A 17,296-nucleotide genomic window follows, 5' to 3' on the forward strand; every position below is an offset into this window, starting at 1 on the left:
GTGTGTCTATGTGTGCGCGTATGACTGTGTGGTGTGTGTGTGAGTGTGACCGTATTTGTGGGTGTCAGTGTGAATGTGTGTGTGCGAGTGCCTGTGAGTGAGTGTGTGTGCGCGAGTGTGTGTGTGCGCGAGTGTGTGTGTGCGCGAGTGTGTGTGTGCGCGAGTGTGTGTGTGCGCGAGTGTGTGTGTGCGCGAGTGTGTGTGTGCGCGAGTGTGTGTGTGCGCGAGTGTGTGTGTGCGCGAGTGTGTGTGTGCGCGAGTGTGTGTGTGCGCGAGTGTGTGTGTGCGCGAGTGTGTGTGTGCGCGAGTGTGTGTGGTATAGGAGTGTGTGACTGTGAGTATGTGACTGTGAGTGGGTGACTGTGAGTGGATGACTGTGAGTGGGTGACTGTGAGTGGGTGACTGTGAGTGGGTGACTGTGAGTGGGTGACTGTGAGTGGGTGACTGTGAGTGGGTGACTGTGAGTGGGTGACTGTGAGTGGGTGACTGTGAGTGGGTGACTGTGAGTGGGTGACTGTGAGTGGGTGACTGTGAGTGGGTGACTGTGAGTGGGTGACTGTGAGTGGGTGACTGTGAGTGGGTGACTGTGAGTGGGTGACTGAGTGGGTGTGTGAATGTGATTGTGTGAGTGTGATTGTGTGCGCGCGCGAGTGTGCGCGCGGGTGTGCGCGCGCGAGTGTGTGTGTGAGTGTGAATGCATTTGTGGATATCATTGTGACTGTGTAAGTGCGAGTGAGTGAGAGTTAATGTGAGTGCGTGTATGTGCGTGTATGTGCGAGTGTGAGTAAGTGTGTGTGTGTGAGCGTGAGTGAGTGAGAGTTTGTGTGAGCATGTGTGTGTGTCTGTATGTGTGCGAGAGTGAGTGTGCGCGCGAGAGTGAGTGTGTGCGCGCGAGAGTGAGTGTGTGCGCGAGAGTGAGTGTGTGCGCGAGAGTGAGTGTGTGCGCGAGAGTGAGTGTGTGCGCGAGAGTGAGTGTGTGCGCGAGAGTGAGTGTGTGCGCGAGTGAGTGTGTGCGCGCGAGTGAGTGTGTGCGCGCGAGTGAGTGTGTGCGCGCGAGTGAGTGTGCGCGCGAGTGAGTGTGCGCGCGAGTGAGTGTGCGCGCGAGTGAGTGTGCGCGCGAGAGTATGTGCGAGTAGTGTGTGTGAGTGTGTGTGCGCGAGAGTGTGTGCGCGCGAGAGTGTGCGTGCGAGAGAGTGTGCGTGCGAGAGAGTGTGCGTGCGAGAGAGTGTGTGTGCGAGAGAGTGTGTGTGCGAGAGAGTGTGTGTGCGCGAGAGTGTGTGTGCGCGAGAGTGTGTGTGCGCGAGAGAGTGTGTGTGCGAGAGTGAGTGTGTGTGCGAGAGTGAGTGTGTGTGTCTGTGTGTGGTATGTGTGTGAGTGTGAATGCATTTGTGGGTGTCAGTGTGAATGTGTGCGTGAGTATGTGTGTGGGTATGTGAGTATGTGTGTGGGAGTGAGTGTGTGAGAGTGTTACTGTGACCGTGTGTGTGTGGGCGTGTGTATGTGAGTGTGTGAGAGAGAGTGAGCGTGTCCGTGTGAGAGTGTGTGAGTGTGGGTATGTGAGTGAGTGAGCGTGTGTGAGAGTGTTAGTGAGAGTGTGCGTGTGTGTGCGCGTGTGTGCGCGCGTGTGCGTGTGAGTGTGTGTGCGGGAGTGTGTGTGCGGGAGTGAGTGTGCGGGAGTGAGTGTGCGGGAGTGAGTGTGCGGGAGTGAGTGTGCGGGAGTGAGTGTGCGGGAGAGCGTGTGCGAGAGCGCGTGTGCGAGAGCGCGTGTGCGAGAGCGAGTGTATGTGCGAGTGAGTGATTGGGAGTGTGTGAGTGTGTATGCGTGAATATGCGCGTGTGCGTGTGTCTTTGAGAGTGTGAGTGTGAGTGAGTCTGCCTGTGTCTGTCTGTATGTGAGTGTGCGTGTATGACTGTGTGTGGTGTGTGTGTGAATGTGAATGCATTTGTGGGTGTCAGTGTGAATGTGTGAGTGTGTGAGAGTGCCTGTGAGTGGCGCGTGAGTGCGTGCGTGAGTGCGTGCGTGCGTGCGTGCGTGCGTGCGTGAGTGCGTGCGTGAGTGCGTGCGTGCGTGCGAGTGCGTGCGTGAGTGCGTGCGAGTGCGTGCGTGCGAGTATGCGTGCGAGTGTGGTATGTCTCTGTGTGTGTGTGCGAGCGTGTGTGTGTATGTGCGAGCGTGTGTGTGTGCGTGCGAGAGAGTGTGAGTGAGTCTGTGTGTGTGTGTGTGTATGCGCCTATTACTGTGTGTTGTTGTGTGTGTGTGTGTGAGTGTGAATGCATTTATGGGTGTCAGTGAGAATGTGTGTGCGTGAGAATGTGTGTGCGTGAGAATGTGTGTGCGTGAGAATGTGTGTGCGTGAGAATGTGTGTGCGTGAGAATGTGTGTGCGTGAGAATGTGTGTGCGTGAGAATGTGTGTGCGTGAGAATGTGTGTGCGTGAGAATGTGTGTGCGTGAGAATGTGTGTGCGAGAATGTGTGTGCGAGAATGTGTGTGCGTGAGAATGTGTGTGCGTGAGAATGTGTGTGCGTGAGAATGTGTGTGCGTGAGAATGTGTGTGCGTGAGAATGTGTGTGCGTGAGAATGTGTGTGCGTGAGAATGTGTGTGCGTGAGAATGTGTGTGCGTGAGAATGTGTGTGCGTGAGAATGTGTGTGCGTGAGAATGTGTGTGCGTGAGAATGTGTCTATGTGTGTGTGTGTATGAGAGTGAGTGTGCGTGAGTGTTACTGTGAGCGTGTGTGTGTGGGTGTGTAAGTGTGAGTGCGTCTGTGTGTGTGTGTGAGAGTGAGTGTTTGTGAATGTGCGAGAGTGTGCCTGTGTATGAGTGTGAGTGCGTGAGTATGTGAGAGTGTGTGTGAGTGTGTGCGCGTGAGTGTGTGACTGTGAGTGTGTGTGTGTGTGCTTGTGTGTGTGTGTGTGTGCTTGTGTGTGTGTGTGTGAGTGTGTGACTGTGAGTGTGTGTGCTTGTGTGTGTGTGCGAGTGTGTGACTGTGAGTGTGTGAGTGTGTGTGCTTGTGTGTGTGCGAGTGTGTGAGTGGGTGTGTGAGTTTGAGTGTGAGTGCGTGAGTATGCTTGTGTGTGTGTGTGTGTGTGTGTGTGTATATATATAAAGGGGCTGCAGGAGGGGTCAAAACTAAAAATCATGGTTTAAAAACTAGTATTAAAACACTTTACCTAAACGCACGCAGCATTCGAAACAAAGTAAATGAATTGACGGCACAAATCATTACAAATGGGTATGATTTGGTGGCCATTACAGAAACGTGGTTGCAGGGTGGCCAAGACTAGGAATTAAACACACAGGGGTATCTGACGATTCGGAAAGATAGACAAGAAGGAAAAGGAGGTGGGGTAGCTCTGTTATTAAAGGATGATATCAGGGCAGTTGTGAGAGACGATATTCGCTCTAATGAACAAAATGTTGAATCATTGTGGGTGGAGATTAGAGATAGTAAGGGGAAAAAGTCACTGGTGGGCGTAGTTTATAGGCCCCCAAATAATAACTTCACGGTGGGGCGGACAATAATCAAGGAAATAATGGAGGCATGCGAAAAAGGAACGGCAGTAACCATGGGGGATTTTAAACTACATATCGATTGGTCAAATCAAATCGCACGGGGTAGTCTTGAGGAGGAATTCATAGAATGCATACGGGATTGTTTCTTAGAACAGTATTTTACAGAACCTACAAGGGAGCAAGCTATCTTAGATCTGGTCCTGTGTAATGAGACAGGAATAATAAACGATCTCCTAGTAAATGATCCTCTTGGAATGAGTGATCACAGTATGGTTGAATTTGTAATACAGATTGAGGATGAGGAAGTAGTGTCTCAAACGAGCACATTATGCTTAAACAAAGGGGACTACAGTGGGATGAGGGCAGAGTTGGCTAAAGTAGACTGGGAACACAAACTAAATGGTGGCACAATTGAGGAACAATGGAGGACTTTTAAGGAGCTCTTTCATAGTGCTCAACAAAAATATATTCCAGTGAAAAAGGGCAGTAAGAGAAGGGATAACCAGCCGTGGATAACCAAGGAAATAAAGGAGAGTATCAAATTAAAAACCAATGCGTATAAGATGGCCAAGGTTAGTGGGAAACTAGAAGATTGGGAAAATTTTAAACGACAGCAAAGAATGACGAAAAAAGCAATAAAGAAAGGAAAGATAGATTATGAAAGTAAACTTGCGCAAAACATAAAAACAGATAGTAAAAGCTTTTACCGATATATAAAATGGAAAAGAGCGACTAAAGTAAATGTTGGTCCCTTAGAAGATGAGAAGTGGGATTTAATAATGGGAAATGTGGAAATGGCTTCGGTCTTCACAGTGGAAGACACAAAACCCATGCCAAAAATTGCTAGTCACGGGAATGTGGGAAGGGAGGACCTTGAGACAATCACTATCACTAGGGGGGGTAGTGCTGGACAGGCTAATGGGACTCAAGGTAGACAAGTCCCCTGGTCCTGATGAAATGCATCCCAGGGTATTAAAAGAGATGGCGGAAGTTATAGCAGATGCATTCGTTATAATCTATCAAAATTCTCTGGACTCTGGGGAGGTACTTTCGGATTGGAAAGCAGCTAATGTAACGCCTCTGTTTAAAAAAGGGGGCAGACAAAAGGCAGGTAACTATAGGCCGGTTAGTTTAATATCTGTAGTGGGGAAAATGCTTGAAGCTATCATTAAGGAAGAAATAGCGGGACATCTAGATAGGAATAGTGCAATCAAGCAGACGCAACATGGATTCATGAAGGGGAAATCATGCTTAACTCATTTACTGGAATTCTTTGAGGATATAACAAGCATGGTGGATAGAGGTGTACCGATGGATGTGGTGTATTTAGATTTCCAAAAGGCATTCGATAAGGTGCCACACAAAAGGTTACTGCAGAAGATAAAGGTACGCGGAGTCAGAGGAAATGTATTAGCATGGATAGAGAATTGGCTGGCGAACAGAAAGCAGAGAGTCGGGATAAATGGGTCCTTTTCGGGTTGGAAATCAGTGGTTAGTGGTGTGCCACAGGGATCGGTGCTGGGACCACAACTGTTTACAATATACATAGATGACCTGGAAGAGGGGACAGGGTGTAGTGTAACAAAATTTGCAGGTGACACAAAGATTAATGGGAAAGCGGGTTGTGTAGAGGACACAGAGAGGCTGCAAAGAGATTTAGATAGGTTAAGCGAATGGGCTAAGGTTTGGCAGATGGAATACAATGTCGGAAAATGTGACATCATCCACCTTGGGGGAAAAAAAACAGTAAAAGGAAATATTATTTGAATGGGGAGAAATTACAACATGCTGCGGTGCAGAGGGACCTGGGGGTACCTTGTGCATGAATCCCAAAAAGTTAGTTTGCAGGTACAGCAGGTAATCAGGAAGGCGAATGGAATGTTGGCCTTCATTGCGAGAGGGATGGAGTACAAAAGCAGGGAGGTCCTGCTGCAACTGTACAGGGTATTGGTGAGGCCGCACCTGGAGTACTGCGTGCAGTTTTGGTCACCTTACTTAAGGAAGGATATACTAGTTTTGGAGGGGGTACAGAGACGATTCACTAGGCTGATTCCGGAGATGAGGGGTGATCTATGATGATAGATTGATTAGACTGGGTCTTTACTCATTGGAGTTCAGAAGGATGAGGGGTGATCTTATAGAAACATTTAAAATAATGAAAGGGATAGACAAGATAGAGGCAGAGAGGTTGTTTCCACTGGTCGGGGAGACTAGAACTAGGGGGCACAGCCTCAAAATACGGAGGAGCCAATTTAAAACGGAGTTGAGAAGGAATTTCTTCTCCCAGAGGGTTGTGAATCTGTGGAATTCTCTGCCCAGTGAAGCAGTTGAGGCTAGCTCATTGAAATTATTCAAATCACATATAGATAGATTTTTAACCAATAAAGGAATTAAGGGTTATGGGGAGCGGGCGGGTAAGTGGAGCTGAGTCCACGGCCAGATCAGCCATGATCTTGTTGAGTGACGGAGCAGGCTCGAGGGGCGAGATGGCCTACTCCTGTTCCTTAATTCTTATGTTCTTATGTGTGTGTGAGTGCGCGTGAGTGCGTGAGAGTGCGTGTCTGAGTGTGTGTGTGCGTGAGAATGTGCGTGAGAGTGTGCGCGAGAGTGTGCGCGAGAGTGCGAGAGTGTGTGTGTGTATGTGTGTGTATGTGTTGTGTGAGTATGTGTTGTGTGAGTATGTGTGTGGGTGTGTGAGTATGTGTGTGGGTATGTGAGTGTGAGTGTGTCGGTATGTGAGTGTGTACGAGAGTGAGTTTGTGTGAATGTGAGTTTGTCTGTGTGTGTGTATGTGTGAGTGAGTGTGAGCGAGAGCGTGTGTGTGAGCGTGTGTGTGAGAGTGCATGTGTGAGTGCGCATGTGTGGGAGTGCATGTGTGGGAGTGCATGTGTGTGCGAGTGTGTCTGTGTGGTGTGTGTGTATGCGCGTATGACTGTGTGGTGTGTGAGTGTGAATGCATTTGTGGATGTCAGTGTGTGAGAGAGTGTGAGAGAGTGTGAGAGAGTATGAGAGAGTGTGTGAGAGTGTGTGAGTGTGTGAGAGTGTGTGAGTGTGTGAGAGTGTGTGAGAGTGTGTGAGAGTGTGTGAGAGTGTGTGAGAGTGTGTGAGAGTGTGTGAGAGTGTGTGAGAATGTGTGAGAATGTGTGAGAATGTGTGTGAGCGCGCGAGTGTGTGTGGTGTGTGTGTTTGTGAGAGTGTTTGTGTGTGTGAGTTTGAGTGTGACTGCAAGCGCGTGAGAGAGTGTGAGTGTGAGTTTATGAGTGTGAGTATGTGAGTGTGAGTTTGTGAGAAGGTCTCTGTGTGTGCGAGTGTGTGAGAAGGTCTCTGTGTGTGCGAGTGTGTGGTGTGTGTGGTGTGTGTGGTGTGTGTGGTGTGTGTGTGGTGTGTGTGGTGTGTGTGTGGTGTGTGTGGTGTGTGTGGTGTGTGTGGTGTGTGTGGTGTGTGTGGTGTGTGTGGTGTGTGTGGTGTGTGTGGTGTGTGTGGTGTGTGTGGTGTGTGTGGTGTGTGTGGGTGAGTTTGTGAGTGTGACTGCAAGCGTGTAAGAGAGTGTGAGAGTGTGTGTGACTGTGACTGTGTGAGTGTGAGAGTGTGTGACTGAGTGTGAGTTTTTGAGAAGGTTTGTGTGTATGTGAGTGAGGGTGTCTGTGAGCGTGTGCGAGTGTGTGCGAGGGTGTGCGAGGGTGTGAGACGGTGTGCGAGGGTGTGCGAGGGTGTGAGACAGTGTGCGAGGGTGTGAGACAGTGTGCGAGGGTGTGAGACAGTGTGCGAGGGTGTGAGACGGTGTGCGAGGGTGTGAGACGGTGTCTGAGTTTGTGTGAGGGTGTGTGTGTGAATGTGTGTACTTCTGTGTAGTGTGAGAGTGTGAGTGAATGTGAGAGGGTTTGTGTGCATATGTGTGAGAGTGCGCGCGTGAGAGAGTGCGCGCGAGAGAGAGTGGCGCGAGAGAGTGTGCGCGCGAGAGTATGTGGGTATGACTATGTGCATGCGTGAGAGTGCGTGAAAGTGAGTGCTAGAGAGCGCGTGCAAGAGAGCGCGTGCGTATGTGAGTGAGAGTGTGTGTGTGTGTGAGAGAGAGAGGGTGTCCGAGTTTGTGAGAGGGTTTGTGTGTGTGAATGTGTGTGCGTGTGTGTGTATGCTTCTGTGTAGTGTGACAGCGATTGTGTGACTGTGTGAGTGTGAGTGTGACTGCATGTGAGAATTTGTGAGGGTATGTGTGTGTGAGTGAGTGAGTGAGTGAGTGAGTGAGTGAGTGAGTGTGAGAGAGTGAGTGAGTGTGAGTGAGTGAGAGTGTGAGTGTGTGCGTGAGAGTTTGTGTGTGTGTGAGTGAGTGTGTGTATGAATGTATGTGTGAATGTGTGTCCCCGTATGTGTATGTGTGTATGAGTATGTGAGTGTGTGAGAGTGTAAGTGTGTGTGTGCGTGCGTGCTTGTGTGTGTGTGCCTGAATGTGAGTATGCGTGTGTGTAAGTGCGTGTGAGTGTGTGTGTGTGTGTGCGTGAGTATGAGTTTGCGAGTGTGTGGTGTGTGTGTGTGTGAGAATGTGAGAGTTTGTGAGAGGGTTTGTGTGTGTGTGTGTGTGTGTGTTCGCACGTATGACTGTGTGTGGTGTGTGTGTGTGTGTGAATGCATGTGTGGGTGTCTGCGTGAACGAGTGAGTGGGCGGGCGTGAGGGTGGGCGGGCGTGAGGGTGGGCGGGCGTGTGGGTGGGCGGGCGTGAGGGTGGGCGGGAGAGCGGGTGGGCGTGAGAGCGGGTGGGCGTGTGAGCGGGTGGGCGTGTGAGCGGGTGGGCGTGTGAGCGGGTGGGCGTGTGAGCGTGTGAGCGGGTGGGCGTGTGGGCGGGTGGGCGGGTGGGCGTGTGGGCGGGCGGGTGGGCGGGCGGGTGGGCGGGCGGGCGGGTGGGCGTGTGGGCGGGTGAGCGGGTGGGCCTGTGAGCGGGTGGGCCTGTGAGCGGGTGGGCGTGTGAGCGGGTGGGCGTGTGAGCGGGTGGGCGTGTGAGCGGGTGGGCGTGTGAGCGGGTGGGCGTGTGAGCGGGTGGGCGTGTGAGCGGGTGGGCGTGTGAGCGGGTGGGCGTGTGAGCGGGTGGGCGTGTGAGCGGGTGGGCGTGTGAGCGGGTGGGCGTGTGAGTGGGTGGGCGTGTGAGTGGGTGGGCGTGTGAGTGGGTGGGCGTGTGAGTGGGTGGGCGTGTGAGTGGGTGGGCGTGTGAGTGGGTGGGCGTGTGAGTGGGTGGGCGTGTGAGTGGGTGGGCGTGTGAGTGGGTGGGCGTGTGAGTGAGTGGGTGTGTGAGTGGGTGGGTGTGTGAGTGGGTGTGTGAATTTATGTGTGAATGTATGTGAATGTGTGTCCCCGTATGTGTATGTGTGTATGAGTATGTGAGTGTGTGAGAGTGTAAGTGTGTGTGTGCGTGCGTGCTTGCCTGAATGTGAGTATGAGGGTGGGTGGGGGGGCGAGTGTGGGGGGGCGAGTGTGGGGGGGCGAGTGTGGGGGGGCGAGTGTGGGGGGGCGAGTGTGGGGGGGCGAGTGTGGGGGGGCGAGTGTGGGTGGGCGAGTGTGGGTGGGCGGGTGAGTGTGGGTGTGTGAGTGTGGGTGTGTGAGTGTGGGTGTGTGAGTGTGGGTGTGTGAGTGTGGGTGTGTGAGTGTGTGAGTGTGGGTGTGAGTGGGTGCACGTGAGTATGTGAGTGTGCTTGTGTGTAAGTGTGTCAGTGTGTGTGTGACTGAGTGTGTGAGAGAGGGTTTGTGTGTGCTTGAGTATGTGTGTGTGAGAGGGTGTCTGAGAGTGTGAGAGGGTGTCTGAGAGTGTGAGAGGGTGTCTGAGAGTGTGAGAGGGTGTCTGAGAGTGTGAGAGGGTGTCTGAGAGTGTGAAGGTGTCTGAGAGAGTTTGTGTGTGTGAGTATGCGTGAGTGTGTGAGAGGGTTTGTGTGTGCTTGAGTATGTGTGAGTGAGTGAGAGCGTGTGTGAGAGCGTGCGAGAGCGCGCGTGAGAGCGCGTGAGTGTGTGAGTGAGTGAATGAGTGTGTGAATGTGTGAATGTGTGAGTATGAGTGTGTATGAGTGTGTATGAGTGTGTATGAGTGTGCGTGTGTGTCAGTATGTGTGTGTAAATGCGTGTGTGAGTGTATGTGCGAGTGTGTGTGCGAGTGTGTGTGTTGTGTGTGTGAGAGAGAATGTGTGAGTTTGTGAAAGGGTTTGTGAGTGTGAATGTGTGAGTGTGTGAGACAGTGTGTGCGAGAGTGTGTGTGCGAGTGTTTGAGTGTGATTGAGTGTGTGTAAGTGTGAGTGAGTGAGTGTGTGCGAGTGAGTGTGTGCAAGTGAGAGTGTGCAAGTGAGAGTGTGCAAGTGAGAGTGTGACTGCGAGTGTGAGTGCGCGAGTGTGTACACGTGAGAGAGTGTGAACACGTGAGTATGTGTGTGTGAGGGAGAGGGAGAGGGAGAGGGAGAGGGAGAGGGAGAGGGAGAGGGAGAGGGAGAGGGAGAGGGAGAGGGAGAGGGAGAGGGAGAGGGAGAGGGAGAGGGAGGAGAGGGAGAGGGAGATTGTGACAGGGTGTGAATGTGTGACAGGGTGTGTATGTGTGCCTGTGAGTGTACGTTTGTGAGAGTGTGTGTTTGTGTTTGTTTGTGAGTGCGTGCGAGAGAGTGCGCGCGTGTGTGTGTATATGAGTGTGAGAGAGCGTGTGTGAGAGCGCGTGTGAGAGCGCATGTGAGAGAGCGGGTGAGAGAGCGGGTGAGAGAGCGGGTGAGAGAGCGGGTGAGAGAGCGGGTGAGAGAGCGGGTGAGAGAGCGGGTGAGAGAGCGGGTGAGAGAGCGGGTGAGAGAGCGGGTGAGAGCGGCTGAGAGAGCGGCTGAGAGAGCGGGTGAGAGAGCGGGTGAGAGAGCGGGTGAGAGAGCGGGTGAGAGAGCGGGTGAGAGAGCGGGTGAGAGAGCGGGTGAGAGCGCGGGTGAGAGCGCGGGTGAGAGCGCGGGTGAGAGCGCGGGTGAGAGCGCGGGTGAGAGCGCGGGTGAGAGCGCGGGTGAGAGCGCGAGTGTGTGAGTATATGTGTATGAGTGTGTATCTGAGAGTGTGTGTGTGTATGAGTGTGTGTCTGAGAGTGTGTGTGTGTGAGTGTGTGAGTGTGTGTGTGTCTGAGAGTGTGTGTGTGTGTGTGTGTGTGTGTGTCTGAGAGTGTGTGTGTGTGTGTGTGTGTGTGTGTGTGTGTGTGTGTGAGAGAGAGAGAGAGAGAGAGAGAGAGTGTGTGTGTGTGTGTGTGTGTGTGTGTGTGTGTGAGTGCGTGAGTGTGAATGTGCGTGAGTGTGAGTGTGAATGTGCGTGTGAGTGTGAGTGTGCGCGAGTGTGTGCGCGAGTGTGTGCGCGAGTGTGTGCGCGAGTGAGAAAATGTGAGAGTTTGTGAGAGGGTGAGTGTGAATGTGTGAGAGTGTGTGTGTTTGTGAGCGCGTGTGTGTTTGTGAGTGAGTGTGTGCGTGCGAGTGTGCGAGTGTATGAGTTTCTGAAATGATGTGTGCGTGAATGCGTGTGCGTGAATGCGTGAGCGTGAGTGTGACTGTGTGAGAGTGTGGCTGTGAGTGTATGTGTGTGAGTGTGAGAGTGAGTGTGTGCGCGCGCGAGTGTCTGAGTGTTTGAGTATGAGAGTGTGCTTGTGTGTGTGTGCTTTTGTTTGTGTGTGTGCCTGTGAGTGTGTGAATGTGAGTGTGTGAGTGTTTGTGTGAGTTTGAGAGAGGGTTTGTGTGTACGATTGTCTGAGTGTACGTTTGTGTGAGAGTGTGTGTATGAGTGTGAGTGTGTGTGCGTGTGAGTGCGTGTGAGTGCGTGTGTGTGTGAGTGTTTGTGTGTGTGAGAGTGTGTATGAGTTTGTGAGATGGTTTGAGTGTGTGCGTTTGTGAAATGGTTTGTGTGTGAATGTGTGTGCGTGAGTGTGTGTGCGTGAGTGTGTGTGCGTGAGTGTGTGTGCGTGAGTGTGTGTGCGTGAGTGTGTGTGCGTGAGTGTGTGTGCGTGAGTGTGTGTGCGTGAGTGTGTGTGCGTGAGTGTGCGTGCGTATGCTTGTGTGTAAGTGTGTGTGTGTCCGTGAGTATGTGAGTGTGCTTGTGTGTGTGTGTGTGTGTGTGAGTGTGTGTGAATGCATTTGTGGGTGTCTGTGTGGATGTGTGTGTGTTTGTGTGTATGAGTGTGTATGAGTATGCGTGTGCGAGTGTATGAGGCGTGTGCGCGCGTGCGAGTGTGTGTGCGCGAGAGAATGAAAGAGTTTGTGAGAGGGTTTGTGTGTGTGAATTGTGTGTGTGAATGTGTGAGTGTCGTGTGTGTGTGTGAGTATGAATGCATTCGTGGGTGTCTGCGTGAACGTGTGTGTGTTTGTGTGTATGAGTGTGTGAGTGTGACTGCGAGTGTGTGTGTATCTGTGATGTGTGTGTGTGTGTGTGAGAGAGTGTAGAGTGACTGTGTGAGAGTGACTGTGTGAGTGTGCGAGAGGGTGCGTGTGAGAGAGTGAGGGTGTCTGTGAGTGTGAGTGTCTGTGAGTGTGAGTGCGTGTGTGTGAGAGTGAGTGTGTGCGCGCGCGCGTGTCTGTGAGTGTGTGTGTGTGTGTGTGTGAGTGTGCTTTTGTATGTGTGTGTGTGAATGTGAGTGTGTGAGTGTGAATGTGAGTGTGTAAGCTTGTGAGAGGGTTTGTGTGTGTACGTTTGTGTGAGTGCGTGTGTGACAGTGTGTGAGTGTGTGTGTGAGTGTGAGTGTGAGTGTGTGTGTGTGAGTGTGAGTGTGTGTGTTTGTGAGAGTGTGCGCGAGTGTGTGCGAGTGTGAGAGAGTGTGTGTGTGTGTGAGAGAGAGAGAGTGAGAGAGTGAGAGTGAGAGTGAGAGAGTGTGTGTGTGTGTGTGTGTGTGTGTGTGAGAGAGAGAGAGAGAGAGAGAGAGTGTGTGTGTGAGTTTGTGAGATGGTGTGTGTGTGTGTGAATGCGTGTGCGTGTGTGTGAATGCATTTGTGGGTGTGAGTGTGGATGTGTGTGTGCGTGAGTATGTATGAGTATGAGTGAGTTTGAGAGAGGGTTTGTGTGTGTGAATATGTGCGTGAGTGTGTGTGCTTGTGTGTGACTGTGAGTGTGTGCGTGTGAGTATGCTTGTGTGTAAGTGTGTGTGAGTGTGTGTGTAAGTGTGTGTGAGTGTGTGTGTCCGTCCGCGAGTATGTGAGTGTGCTTGTGTGTGTGAGCGAGAGTGTGAGCGTGTGTGTGAGCGTGATTGTGAGTGAGTGCGATTGTGTGTGAGTGCGATTGTGTGTGTGTGAATGCATTTGTGTGTGTTTGTGTGTATGCGTGTGCGCGAGTGTGTATGCGTGTTCGCGAGTGTGTATGCATGTGTATGAGTGTGCACGAGTGTGTATGTGCGTGTGCAAGTATGTGTGTGCATGCGTGCGCAAGTGCGTGCGTGCGCAAGTGCGTGCGTGCGCAAGTGCGTGCGTGCGCAAGTGCGTGCGCACGGAGAATGTGAGGGTTTGTGAGAGGGTTTATGTGTGTGAATGTGTGTGTGTGAATGTGTGTGCGTGTGTGAGTGTCGTGTGTGTGTGTGTGAATGCATTTGTGGGTGTCTACGTGAACGTGTGTGTGTTTGCGTGTATGAGTGTGTGAGTGTGACTGCGAGTGTGCGAGTGTGTGTATTTGTGAAGTGTGAGAGTGTGACTGCGAGTGTGTGTGAAGTGTGTGTGTGTGTGAGTGTGAATGTGTAAGTGTGATTGTGTGTGTGAGTTTGTGAGAGGGTTTGTGTGTATGTGTGAGTGTGAGTGTTTGTGTGAGTGCGTGTGTGTGAGAGAGAGAGGGTGTCTGTGAGCGTGAGTGTGTGAAAGTTTGTGTGTGTGTGAGAGTGAGGGTGTCTGTGAGTGTGTGTGTGTGTGCGAGTGTTTGTGTGTGTACGTGAGTGTGTGTGTGAAGTAAATGTGTGTATGAGGATGTGAGTGTGTGTGAGCGGGTGTGTGTGTGTGTGCGTGTGTGAGCGTCAGTTTGTGCATGAGTGTGTGTGTGTGTATGTGCGCGTGTGTGAGTGAGTTTGTGCATGAGTGTGTGTGTGTGTATGTGTGTGTGTATGAGTGTGTGAGTGTGTGTGAGCGCGAGTGTCTGTGAGTGTGACTGTGTGTGGTGTGTGTGTGTGTGAGAGGGTTTGTGTGTGTGTGTGTGAGTGTGAGTGTGTGAGTGTGAGAGTATATGAGTTTGTGAAATGGTTTGTGTGTGTGAATGTGTGTGTGTGTGCGTGTGTGAGTGCCTGTGAGTGTGTTAATGTGAGTGTGTGAGTGTTTGTGTGAGTTTGTGAAAGGGTTTGTGTGTGTGTGTGTGTGTGTGAGTGTGACTGAGTGTACGTTTGTGAGAGTGTTTGTGAGTGCGTGTGTGAGCGTGTGTGGGTATGAGTGTGTGAGTGCGTGAGTGTATGCGAGTGTGTGGTGTGTGTGTGTGAGAGAATGTGAGAGTTTGAGAGGGTTTGAGAGTGTGTGTGAGAGTGCGTGTGAGAGAGAGAGTGTGTGTGTGTGTGCGTGTCGTGTGCGTGTGCGTCTGTGTGTGTGTGAAGAGGCGGGGACATGGAGCACAGACAGTTCTAAAATCAGCGCAGCCCCTTTAAATCTCGGCCCTCTCTTGTGCCGACAATTACCTGACTGCATTGTACTGAACCGCGGATCACATACCCACACACACACACATATCTTCTAAGCAGCAGCGGGCCGGGGTGTTGGGGGTTTAAACAGACACAAAGCGGGGAGGTCAGCAAAGGTCGAGCCCCAGCGTGGGATCGGATCAGCACGATTATACAGAGACAGCGAGCTTGTCTTGCGGGGAGGAGGGGTGGGAGTGATGCTGTGTGGAGGGGCGGGGAGTGATGCTGTGTGGAAGGGGGGGCAGCTTGATGCTGTGTGGAGAGGGGGGAGGGGCGGGGAGTGATGCTGTGAGGAGTGGAGGGGGTAGTGCTGCTGTATGGAGGGGAGGGGAGGAGGGTGAGGGGAGGGGAGGGGAGGAGGGTGGGGGAGAGTGATGCTATGTGGAGGGGAGGGGAGTGATGCTGTATGGAGGGGAGTGATGCTGTGTGGAGGGGGGGAGGGGAGTGACGCTGTGTGGAGGGGGGGAGGGGAGTGATGCTGTGTGGAGGGGAATGATGCTGTGTGGAGGGGAGGGGAGTGATGCTGTGTGGAGGGGAGGGGAGTGATGCTGTGTGGAGGGGGGAGGGGAGTGATGCTGTGTGGAGGGGGGGAAGTGATGCTGTGTGGAGGGGGGGGGAAGTGATGCTATGTGGAGGGGAGGGGAGGGGATGGGAGTGATGCTGTGTGGAGGGGAGGGGGTGGGAGTGCTGCTGTGTGGAGGGGAGGGGGATGGGAGTGATGCTGTGTGGAGGGGAGGGGGATGGGAGTGATGCTGTGTGGAGGGGAGGGGGTGATGCTGTGTGGAGGGGAGGGGGGGTGGGAGTGATGCTGTGTGGAGGGGAGGGGGGGGAGGAGAGTGATGCTGTGTGGAGGGGAGGGGGGGGAGGAGAGTGATGCTGTGTGGAGGGGAGGGGGGGAGGAGAGTGATGCTGTGTGGAGGAGAGGGGAGGAGAGTGATGCTATGTGGAAGGGGGGCGGAGTGTGATGCTGTGTGGAGGGGAGGAGTGTAATGCGGTGTGGAGGGGAGGGGGAGTGATGCTGTGTGGAGGGGAGGGGGGTGATGCTGTGTGGAAGGGGGGGGTGATGCTGTGTGGAGGGGAGGGGGGTGATGCTGTGTGGAGGGGAGGGGGGGTGATGCTGTGTGGAGGGGGGTGTGATGCTGTGTGGAGTGGAGGGGAGGGGGGGGGTGATGCTGTGTGGAGGGGAGGGGAGTGATGCTGTGTGGAAGGGGGTGTGATGCTGTGTGGAGGGGTGGGGGGGGGGTGATGCTGTGTGGAGGGGAGGGGGGGTGATGCTGTGTGGAGGGGAGGGGGGGTGATGCTGTGTGGAGGGGAGGGGGGGGTGATGCTGTGTGGAGGGGAGGGGGTGATGCTGTGTGGAGGGGAGGGGGGGGTGATGCTGTGTGGAGGGGGGGTGAAGCTGTGTGGAGGGGAGGGGGGTGATGCTGTGTGGAAGGGGGGGTGATGCTGTGTGGAGGGGAGGGGGGGGTGATGCTGTGTGGAAGAGGGGAGTGATGCTGTGTGGAGGGGAGGGGGGGGTGATGCTGTGTGGAGGGGTGGGGGGGTGATGCTGTGTGGAAGGGGGTGTGATGCTGTGTGGAGGGGAGGGGGGGTGATGCTGTGTGGAGGGGAGGGGGGGTGATGCTGTGTGGAGGGGAGGGGGGGTGATGCTGTGTGGAGGGGAGGGGGGGTGATGCTGTGTGGAGGGGAGGGGGGGGTGATGCTGTGTGGAGGGGTGGGGGGGGTGATGCTGTGTGGAAGGGGGGGTGATGCTGTGTGGAGGGGAGGGGTGTGATGCTATGTGGAGGGGTGGGGGGGAGTGATGCTGTGTGGAGGGGAGGGGGGGGGTGATGCTGTGTGGAAGGGGGTGTGATGCTGTGTGGAGGGGAGGGGGGGGTGATGCTGTGTGGAGGAGAGGGTGATGCTGTGTGGGGAGGGGGGGTGATGCTGTGTGGAGAGGTGGGGGGGTGATGCTGTGTGGAGGGGGGGTGATGCTGTGTGGAGGGGGGGTGATGCTGTGTGGAGGGGAGGGGGGGTGATGCTGTGTGGAAGGGGGTGTGATGCTGTGTGGAGGGGGGGAGGAGTGTGATGCTGTGTGGGGAGGGGGGGGTGATGCTGTGTGGAAGGGGGTGTGATGCTGTGTGGAGTGGAGGGGAGGGGGGGTGATGCTGTGTGGAGGGGTGGGGGGGGGTGATGCTGTGTGGAGGGGAAGGGGGGGTGATGCTGTGTGGAGGGGTGGGGGGGTGATGCTGTGTGGAGGGGAAGGGGGGGTGATGCTGTGTGGGGAGGGGGGGGTGATGCTGTGTGGGGAAGGGGGGTGATGCTGTGTGGAGGGGAAGGGGGGTGATGCTGTGTGGAGGGGGGGTGATGCTGTGTGGAGGGGAGGGGGGGGTGATGCTGTGTGGGGAGGGGGGGGTGATGCTGTGTGGGGAGGGTGGGGTTATGCTGTGTGGAGGGGAAGGGGGGTGATGCTGTGTGGAGGGGAGGGGGGGTGATGCTGTGTGGGGAGGGGGGGGTGATGCTGTGTGGGGAGGGGAAGGGGGGGTGATGCTGTGTGGAGGGGGGGTGATGCTGTGTGGAGGGGAGGGGGGGTGATGCTGTGTGGGGGGGAGGGGGGGTGATGCTGTGTGGAAGGGGGTGTGATGCTGTGTGGAGTGGAGGGGAGGGGGGGTGATGCTGTGTGGAGGGGAAGGGGGGGTGATGCTGTGTGGAGGGGAGGGGGGGTGATGCTGTGTGGAAGGGGAGGGTGATGCTGTGTGGAGGGGGTGATGCTGTGTGGAGGGGTGGGGGGGTGATGCTGTGTGGAGGGGAGGGGGGGTGATGCTGTGTGGAGGGGAAGGGGGGGTGATGCTGTGTGGGGAGGGGGGGGTGATGCTGTGTGGAGGGGAGGGGGGGGTGATGCTGTGTGGAGGGGAAGGGGGGTGATGCTGTGTGGAGGGGGGGTGATGCTGTGTGGAGGGGATAGGGGGTGATGCTGTGTGGAGGGGAGGGGGGGGTGATGCTGTGTGGAGGGGTGGGGGGGTGATGCTGTGTGGAGGGGAGGGGGGGTGATGCTGTGTGGAGGGGAGGGGGGGGTGATGCTGTGTGGAAGGGGGTGTGATGCTGTGTGGAGTGGAGGGGAGGGGGGGGTGATGCTGTGTGGAGGGGAGGGGAGTGATGCTGTGTGGAAGGGGGTGTGATGCTGTGTGGAG

Source organism: Pristiophorus japonicus, chromosome 20, assembly GCF_044704955.1.
Source record: "Pristiophorus japonicus isolate sPriJap1 chromosome 20, sPriJap1.hap1, whole genome shotgun sequence".
NCBI lineage: Eukaryota > Metazoa > Chordata > Chondrichthyes > Pristiophoridae > Pristiophorus > Pristiophorus japonicus.